A 10,670-nucleotide genomic window follows, 5' to 3' on the forward strand; every position below is an offset into this window, starting at 1 on the left:
GTTTTTCTTTGCCAGGATGTGGGTTTAACCCAGGGGATGTCAGTGTGAGTTTGTGTAGCCCTTGTGATTAAAGGCTGTATAAATACATTTGGATTGATTGAAACATGTATGGTTTATGGACTGAGTTTATTTTGAACATGCATACAATTACAACATGATACATCAACATGTTCAGTTTCTCTTTTCAACATGTTCAAAAAAGTGTACGAAGAAGCAGAACTTATTTAATCCTACCCCTTTTGCATTTCATTGCACTTTTGTTCACTTCCTGTTCTCAATTTGTTCACAATTTACTGTGTAAATGATAACATTCTAAAAAAACAATAATAAATAAATAAATAGGAAAGTTAGTTGTATTTCATATAATGAGCTGAATAAGACTATCAATAGGTTCAAAATATTTATCATGATTTTTTTTCTTTGTACTTTGTCAACACTTTGAGTTTGAACAGTTTCTAACACTGCATCATATTCGTACATTGTTTGATTTCTTTAGTCAAATCCATAATTTAATTCAACATACTGATTTACTAAAAGATGTAGGTGTTGTACGTGCATACAAATGTTTTAAGTAAAAAATAAATTCTGAGGTTTTATTTCTACTCTTTTGATGAGAAGAATTGTTGTACGGCCTTGAGTAGCAAGATTGTATTTTTTTTAATGTAAAATTTCAATATTTTTGAGTCAATAAATAAAGTGTTTGTATGTTCTCTAAATCCAACATTATGTATTATTCAAGCATACTTTTGTAATTATTTTCCCATATTGCTACAAAATGACTCAGATATGGTAACACGAGCAAGCATTAGAGAATATTAAATCATTTTTTTGTCCAATACATATTTTTCTTTATTCATTATTAATGTATTTCTTCTTATGTTGTATATTTTCATATGAGATTTCCTGTTCATTTTATCATCAATTATTACACCCAAAAATTGGATTTCATTTACCGTATTTTTCGTACTATAAACTTTCATTTTTTCAAAACTCGACGGTGCGCCTTACAACCCAGTGCGCCTAATGTACGGAATAATTCTGGTTGTGCTTACCGACCTCAAAACTATTTTATTTGTTACACGGTGAAATTATAAGTTTGACCAGTAGATGGGAGTCACATATACGAGATACATGTAGACTGCAATATGACTCAAGTAAACAACATCAAAATGTTATATGTTCCATTGAAATAATAGAACATTACACACGGTGCTCAAAAATCCATCAACATGTTTTAGTACGACTTTGGTAAGCTATGAAGCCGCACCACTTGATGGATTGTACTGTGCTTCAACGTACAAGTATTATTATGGTGTGTGTATAAGATAAGACATATTATCTGGCGTTTTGTTTCGCAATATTATGCAAAAGCAACTTTTCTTACCTTCTGGTACCTGCTGATCTGTATTTGGGATCTGCATAAGTCCTGAAAGTTTGCGCGTGTCTGCCTTTGTTGTCGGTGCCGACTCCGTAGTCGATAAGCTTCTTCTTTTCCTCTATCTTCTTGTTATGGAACATTCATCCTCCGCTGTTGCCATTTCTAATATAAACTAGTGTAAAGTTCTTACTTATATCTGTCAGTAAACTCGCCATGAAAGCGCTAAAACATACCGGTGTAGTGAGTTTACATTATTCACCCAAGGAACTTTAGTTATTAGAGCGTTCCGGTCTGACGGTTTTTCACGGGACACATTTCCAGCGTTGTTATTGCACTAGTGAGCCACGGATGAGGAGATGCTGCTCCGTTATTAATTTAAGTAAAGTCTGAATGTCATTTAAACAGTTAGCGCCATCTTTTGACACTTCTTCCACCCCCGTCCTTGCACGCTACACCGCTACAACAAAGATGACGGGGAGAAGACGCTGCCGAAGGTGAGCCACGTAAATAAGACCGCCCACAAAACGGCGCATCCTGAAGCGACTGTCAGAAAGCGGCATAAAGATGATCTGTAAAACATAATCTATGTCACATTTTGACCAAAGAACCACCATTACATGTTATGTAGACCACAAAGAAGTGTTTTCCATTTAGAAAAAAAAAGAAGTAATATGACCCCTTTAATGCACCTTATAATCCGGTGCGCGTTTTGTATGAAAATATACTTGACTAGACTCGCTCATCGGCCGTGCGCCTTATAGTCCGGTGCACCCTATGGTGCGGAAAATACGGTACTCTTTCAGTGTCTCATCTATTTATATTTGTGTTTGGATTTCTCTTCTACTGTTACCAAATAGCATTATTTTAGTTTTACTGAGGTTCAAGGATAGTCTGTTTTTGTCAAACCATCTCTTTAATTTATTCATTTCTTCTGTTATTATTTATATTAGCTTCTATGTGTTCTCTCCTGAACAAACATGCAACAACGTAAGAAATCAGGAAGGGGAAAATACTTTTATGTTGTATACTATAACACTTGTAGCCATAGTTATTTTTGCAAAACTCGTTCCTTTACAAAAACAACATTGATTGATTGATTGATTGAGACTTTTATTAGTAGGTTGCACAGTGAAGTACGTAGGCCGTACAATTGACCACTAAGTTGATTCATGATACAGATATATACTATCATCATAATACAGTCATCACACAAGATAATCATCAGAGTGTATACATTGAATTATTTACATTTTTTTAAATTCGGGGTGCGGAGGGGGGTGGGGGGTTAGGTTTGGTTGTTATCATCAGTCATCAACAATTGAGAACAGAGAAATGGATATTGAAACAGTGTAGGTCTGACTTGGTAGGATATGTACAGCAAGTAGTGGACATAGAGAGAGAGAGAGAGAGAGAGAGAGAGAGCGAGAGAGATCAGAAGGCATAAGAAAAAGTATCTACATTTGATTGTTTACATTTGATTATTAACAATCCGGGGAGGGTGTTAGTTTAGGGTTGAAGTTGCCTGGAGGTGAACTTTTATTGCGGTTTTGAAGGAAGATAGAGATACCCTTTCTTTTATACCTGTTGGGAGCGCATTCCACATTGATGTGTCATAGAAAGAGAATGAGTTAAGACCTTTGTTAGATCGGAATCTGGGTTTAACGTGGTTAGTGGAGCTCCCCCTGGTGTTGTGGTTATGGCGGTCATTTACGTTAAGGAAGTAGTTTGACATGTACTTCGGTATCAGGGAGGTGTAGCGGATTTTATAGACTAGGCTCAGTGCAAGTTGTTTTACTCTGTCCTCCACCCTGAGCCAGCCCACTTTGGAGAAGTGGGTAGGAGTGAGGTGGGATCTGGGGTGGAGGTCTAGAAGTAATCTGACTAGCTTGTTCTGGGATGTTTGGAGTTTAGATTTGAGGGTTTTGGAGGTGCTAGGGTACCAGGAGGTGCCAACAATCACACATAATACGTTAAAAACTGTTAAAACACCCAGAAAACATTTCACAGTGAATTAGTATGGATCACATAACTTACTTCCTTTCAGAACTTTAGCTTCACATCAAAAACTCAAGTCTGAATCCAATTTGAGTTGATATTTGAGAAATAAGAAGAAAATGTAAGGTATGTCTGTGTGCACATGAGAAAACCCAGAGAAGACTTGCAGCCGGCCTCTGCTTTATCGGTGAACGAGGGGGAGCGACATATATTACGCTCTGTTTGTCATTTTTGCAACACTTGCGGTGCATGAAAAATTAACTCTGCTGCAGCACAATCATGAATTTATTCAGCGAGTCCAACTCGCACGTGGAAGTCTTAATGCCAAGCGAGGCCACGAAGTATAAGACTCACTAACAAAGAGATGGAGCTGATTATTTTTACTTTAATATGATCTTCGGGGAGTCCAACACAACACTTGTCTCAGACAACACGTGCACACTCTTCATTGTTTGTTTGGCCATGTCATGACATCACATTCACTCTTTGGGAGCTGAAACCTCTTCCATCGACATGTGTGGTTGCACCCAGCTGGCATATCGTATATTTTATTTATGTGTCTCTGCACGATTTCAGGGTTTGTTTGACGTCATTGGAAGCATAAGTCAGTCTTCTGTAGTTTGAGATTTGCACGTTTGACTCTCCCACATTCTAGGCTATTTTGGGGGTCCTTGGCAGAATTGTATTTGGAGGCCATCCAACCACATTACAAATTTTTTTTTTCCACGCTCATGTGATTTAAACAATCTTTAAACTTTTGCACTCAAACTTGAATTTAAAAGGGAACTGCACTTTTTGGGGATTTTGCCCACCCTCCACAATGCTTATGTGAGACAAGAAGACACATGCATTTCGAGAAAAACTGCTAGCAAGAGTCAGCTAACAATGCAGGCAATAGAGAGTCATCTATTCTAGGGGTTCTTAACCTTTTTGACCTCGGGCCCAACTTTTCGACTACAGAAAGACCTGGGGCCCACACAAATATTAACCCTGAATTAGTAATCTTACTCTTGATTTTAATCATATTCAATAATTGTATCTACCGTATTTTTTGGACTACAAGTCGCAGTTATTTTCATAGTTTGGCCGGGTTCCAGTGCGACTTATATATGTTTTTTCCTTCTTTATTATGCATTTTCGGCAGGTGCGACTTATACTCCGGTGCGACTTACACTCCGAAAAATACAGTACTCTACTTACAGTTTAACAGGATAGACATTGTCAAATGATATGAAACCATGTGTTAATCAGAAATATTATTATTTATTTAGCACATAAACCTTAGGCTTGGTGGTTCGCGAGAAGGTCCAGGGTTCGACACCCGGGCTTGGGGTCTTTCTGTGTGGAGTTTGCTGGTTCTCCCTTTGACTATGTGGCTTCTCTCCGGGTACTCCGGATTACTCCCACCTCCAAAGACATGCACCTGTGTATAGTTTGATTGGCGACACTAAATTGGCCCTATTGTGTAAATGTGAGTGTGAATGGTTGTCTATCTGTGTTGGCCCTGCGACGAGGTGGCGACTTGTCCAAGGTATACACGGCCTTCCGCCCGAGTAGAAAATGGATGGCTGGAACGTTAGAAAAATAAGTATACAATAAGTATCAATCAATTATATTGCATATGAGGGACAAGCGGTAGAAAATGGATGGATGGATGAAGGACTCAAATAACTAAATAAATGATTTAGTGCTAAAAATAAACTCAATTAATAATATATAAACCCCAAAACCAGTGAAGTTGGCACGTTGTGTTAATCGTAAATAAAAACAAAATACAATGATTTGCAAATCCTTTTCAACCTATATTCATTTGAATAGACTGCAAAGACAAGATACTTAACGTTCGAACTGGAAAACGTTGTTATTTTTTGCAAATATTAGCACATTTGGAATTTGATGCCTGCAACATGTTTAAAAAAAGCTGGCACAAGTGGCAAAAAAGACTGAGAAAGTTGAGGAATCCAACACTTATTTGGAACATCCCACTGGTGAACAGGTTAATTGGGAACAGGTGGGTGCCATGATTGGGTATAAAAGCAGCTTCCATGAAATGCTCAGTTGTTCACAAACAAGGATGGGGCGAGGGTCACCACTTTGTGAACAAATGCGTGAGCAATTGGTCGAACAGTTTAAGAACAACATTTCTCAATGAACTATTGCAAAATATTTAGGGATTTCACCATCTACGGTCCGTAAAATCATCAAAAGTTTCAGAGAATCTGGAGAAATCACTTCACGTAAGCGATGATATTACGAACCTTTGATCCCTCAGGCGGTACAGCATGAAAAAGCGACATCAGTGTGTAAAGGATATCACCACATGGGCTCAGGAACACTTCAGAAAACCACTCTCAGTAACTACAGTTTGTCGCTACATCTGTAAGTGCATGTGAAAACTCTACTATGCGAAGCAAAAGCTATTTATCAACAACACCCAGAAACGCCGCCCGGCTTCGCAAGCCCGAGCTCATCTAAGATGGACTGATGCAAAGTGGAAAAGTGTTCTCGGATGAGTCCCCATTTCAAATTGTTTTTCAATTCATTAAAATGAAAGGCCATGTAACACAGTGGTAAAAATGCCCCAGTGCCAAATTTTTTGCAATGTGTTGCTGCCATTAAAATCTAAGTTAATGATGATTTGCAAAAAAAAAAAAAAAAGTTTCTCAGTTCAAACATTAAATATCTTATCTTTGCAGTCTATTCAATTGAATATAAGTTGAAAAGGATTTGCAAATCATTGTATTCTGTTTTTATTTATGAATTACACAACGTGCCAACTTCACTGGTTTTGGGTTTTGTACGTTTGTTTAATAATACATGTGTTTCTTAACTAAACTGACAATAAAATAAAGTGCAAATGAAAACACACCTCATCACATTTGTCATACTTTTTGCGCTTAAGAAACTTCTCAATGATTTTAGTTTGTGTGATATTGTCATTACTGCCACAAGTGGTGGAAAAGTGTATTACAACTGAGTACCACTGCGGCCCACACATACCACAGCTGAGAAACAAATATTTTGGCGGCCCTCTAGACCAGTGGTTCTCAACATTTTTTCAGTGAGTACCCACTGTGAACATTTTTTTAATTTAAGTACCCCCTAATCAGAGCAAAGCATTTTTGGTTGAAAAAAGGAGATAAAGAAGTAAAATACAGCACTATGTCATCAGTTTCTGATTTATTAAATTGTATAACAGTGCAAAATATTGCTCATTTGTTGTGGTCTTTCTTGAACTATTTGGAAAAAAAGATATAAAAATAACTGAAAACTTGTTGAAAAATAAACAAGTGATTCAATTATAAATAAAGATTTCCACACATAGAAGTAATCATCAACTTAAAGCATACTTGGGGGGGGGGGGGGGGGGGGCTTATTTTGTTATACTGTCCAGCAGTGTTGGCGTTACCGCACTTTTTGTGTCTTTTTAAAGGGGAACATTATCACAATTTCAGAAGGGTTAAAACCATTAAAAATCAGTTCCCAGTGGCTTATTTTATTTTTCAAAGTTTTTTTCAAAATTTTACCCATCACGCAATATCCCTAAAAAAAGCTTCAAAGTGCCTGATTTTAACCATCGTTATATACACCCGTCCATTTTCCTGTGACGTCACATAGTGATGCCAACACAAACAAACATGGCGCATAGAACAGCAAGGTATAGCGACATTAGCTCGGATTCAGACTTGGATTTCAGCGGCTTAAGCGATTCAACAGATTACGCATGTATTGAAACGGATGGTTGTAGTGTGGAGGCAGGTAGCGAAAACGAAATTGAAGAAGAAACTGAAGCTATTGAGCCATATCGGTTTGAACCGTATGCAAGCGAAACCGACGAAAACGACACGACAGCCAGCGACACGGGAGAAAGCGAGGACGAATTCGGCGATCGCCTTCTAACCAACGATTGGTATGTGTTTGTTTAGCATTAAAGGAAACTAACAACTTTGAACTAGGTTTACAGCATATGAAATACATTTGGCAACAACATGCACTTTGAGAGTGCAGACAGCCCAATTTTCATCAATTAATATATTCTGTAGACATACCCTCATCTGCGCTCTTTTCCTGAAAGCTGATCTGTCCAGTTTTGGAGTTGATGTCAGCAGGCCAGGGAAGCTAGGGTCGATATTCTTCTCTTGATCATCTTCGGTGGCATAAGGGACGGTGTGAGCCAAGACATCCAGGAGGTTTAGCTCGCTCGTCTGCGGGAACAAACCGCCGCCATTGCTTGCCGTGCTACCGAGGCCCTTTGTCCCTGAATTGCTCACACACTCCGGCAGATTCAATGGGGGTCTAGCGGCAGATTTCTTTGACTTTATCGTTGGAAATGCATCTGCTTTGAGTGTCGCAGGATATCCACACATTCTTGCCATCTCTGTCGTAGCATAGCTTTCGTTGGTAAAGTGTGCGGAACAAACGTCCAATTTCTTGCCACTTTCACATCTTTGGGCCACTGGTGCAACTTGAATCCGTCCCTGTTCGTGTTGTTACACCCTACGACAACACACCGACGAGGCATGATGTCTCCAAGGTACGGAAAACAGTCGAAAAAACTGAAAATAACAGAGCTGATTTGACTCGGTGTTTGTAATGTGTTTGAGAAAATGGCGGATTGCTTCCCGATGCGACGTCACATTGTGACGTCATCGCTCCGAGAGCGAATAATAGAAAGGCGTTTAATTCGCCAAAATTCACCCATTTAGAGTTCGGAAATCGGTTAAAAAATATATATGGTCTTTTTTCTGCAACATCAAGGTATATATTGACGCTTACATAGGTCTGGTGATAATGTTCCCCTTTAAGCATTGAAATCAGAAAGGACTTTTTTTCTTTTTTTTACCTACCGCCCGGCTTGCTTGTTTTTTTTATTGTCTCGATTATTGCTTTCCGCCAGTGTTTTGTTTTGTTTATATTTGCCAGGTCACATTTCCGTCCCCGTTTATTGCGTTTTTATTGGTCGTAAATTTTGATTGGCCGAAAGTTTTGTCAATGACAAACACTTCCTCAGTTTGCACTGGGACAAGTTTAGCGCGAAGTGCTGTCAAAAGAAATACTTGATGGTAAATACTAAGGTGAGTGTAAAGTCAACCTTTTTAACTTCATCCTGTGCCAAGTTTCCAGTAAATGACTTGTTTTAGTCTTTGTGAGTCCATGGAAACTTCACATTTATCTCCCGCTGGATCCACATTGTTCCAGGATGGAGACAGGCTAGGTGTTAGCTTCAAGCTCACTAGCACCAGATCAGACTCCTCCACCCCAAAAATATACTTTTAAAAATGTGTTTTCCATCCATCCATCCATTTTCTTCTTCTTTTTTATATATTTTTTTTAATGAATGAAGTAACGTTTATTACAACCTTTTTCCAAAACACAATATAGAATGTGAGATATAACAGGATAATGCATACATTTATTATTTGTTTTCAAAACGCTTACAAAAAAGTGGGACCCCAAAATTTTACTGTGGGACCCCATTTTTATGACTTGATGGGGTCCCTGGGACCCCATTTTGAAAATTCCTAGCGCCAACAATGCTGTCAACAGAGGACAAAAAATGCTTATAAATAAATATATTATTTATAAAGCAAGTTCGAGTATCATTGTCAAATTTTCACCTAGTCTCGGCCTTGGCGTGCTGCCCGCCTTGGCACGCATATATGTGTCCTCTTTTTGGGATTTCAGAATATGGTCAGCCTAATATACTCTGGTGATTAACTTGTGTGATGACTTTATTATGATGATAGTATATATTTGTACCATGAATTGATTTACGTGGACCCTGACTTAAACAAGTTGAAAAACTTATTCGGGTGTTACCATTTAGTGGTCAATTGTACGGAATATGTACTGAACTGTGCAATCTACTAATAAAAGCTTCAATCAATCAATCAAAGTAGTGAATGAAGGCGGGCTCGTTACTAAAGAGGCAGACTTTGCCATGATGCCTTTTTTGGCTGTGTAAAAATCATGGAATATGGAGTTTTATTTGCATGTTCCAATATCACTGAAGTCCATTGACAAATTGAGAATAAATGTAAAAAAAAATCTGACAAATAAATTAAATACAATTGTTTAAATGTATGTATGCTAAATTCTTGTTGATCACATGTTGAATTTAGTGTCTGAAACAAACTATTTATACTATAGCTGTCTCGTATGATGACATCACGGTCAAGGCCAAAATCTTTGTATGCAATGAAAGTCCCGGGATGTCCAATATTTGGGGTCTCCCTGCATTTTATACCATGATCGTGCCCCTGTACATTTGGATTTTTAATAGTTAATACAGAGTAGCATTATGGTGCTTTTATCCTAATCTCAAAGAATGTTTCCAGGTGTCCCAATTGAAGTGATCAGAATAGATTTGATAGTTATCTGAAAGTTTATTTGATCATTTTATGATGTGTGGTATACACCGCATCCAAACTTCAAGTGCAATATGATGTTTCACCTTCCAGGAGTACTGGACTTATTCCAGCTTTAGAAGCGCATCAGAGCAAAAATACTTACCGTATTTTTCGGACTATAAGTCACAGTTTTTTTCATAGTTTGGCCGGGGGTGCGACTTATACTCAGGAGTGACTTATGTGTGAAATTGTTAACACATTACCGTACAATATCAAATAATATTCTTTAGCTCATTCACGTAAGAGACTAGACGTATAAGATTTCATGGGATTTAGCGATTAGGAGTGACAGATTGTTTGGTAAACGTATAGCATGTTCTATATGTTATAGTTATTTGAATGACTCTTACCATAATATGTTACGTTAACATACCAGGTACGTTCTCAGTTGGTTATTTATGACTCATATAACGTACAATTATTCAGCCTGTCGTTCACTATTCTTTATTTATTTTAAATTGGCTTTCAAATGTCTATTCTTGGTGTTGGTTTTTATCAAATACATTTCCCAAAAAAATGCGACTTATACTTCAATGCGACTTATATATGTTTTTTTCCTTCTTTATTATGCATTTTCGGCCGGTGCGACTTATACTCCGGGGCGACTTATACTCTGAAAAATACGGTAAGTTGATAAAGGCACGCAGTGACAGACTTCAGAGATCCAGAATCTGCGCAATTGTACAGCTTTTTGGGAGACCATGCAGGGCCCTTATACTTTAAGAGCATAATGCTTAAGGTTTGGGAGTATGTGCCAATCAATCAAAGTTTACTTATATAGCCCTTAATCACAAGTGTCTCAAAGGGCTGTACAAGCCACAACGACATTATCGGCTCAGATCCCACATCAGGGCAAGAAAAAACTCAATCCAATGGGGACAATGAGA

Source organism: Nerophis lumbriciformis, linkage group LG15 (genome assembly GCF_033978685.3).
Source record: "Nerophis lumbriciformis linkage group LG15, RoL_Nlum_v2.1, whole genome shotgun sequence".
Taxonomy (NCBI): domain Eukaryota; kingdom Metazoa; phylum Chordata; class Actinopteri; order Syngnathiformes; family Syngnathidae; genus Nerophis; species Nerophis lumbriciformis.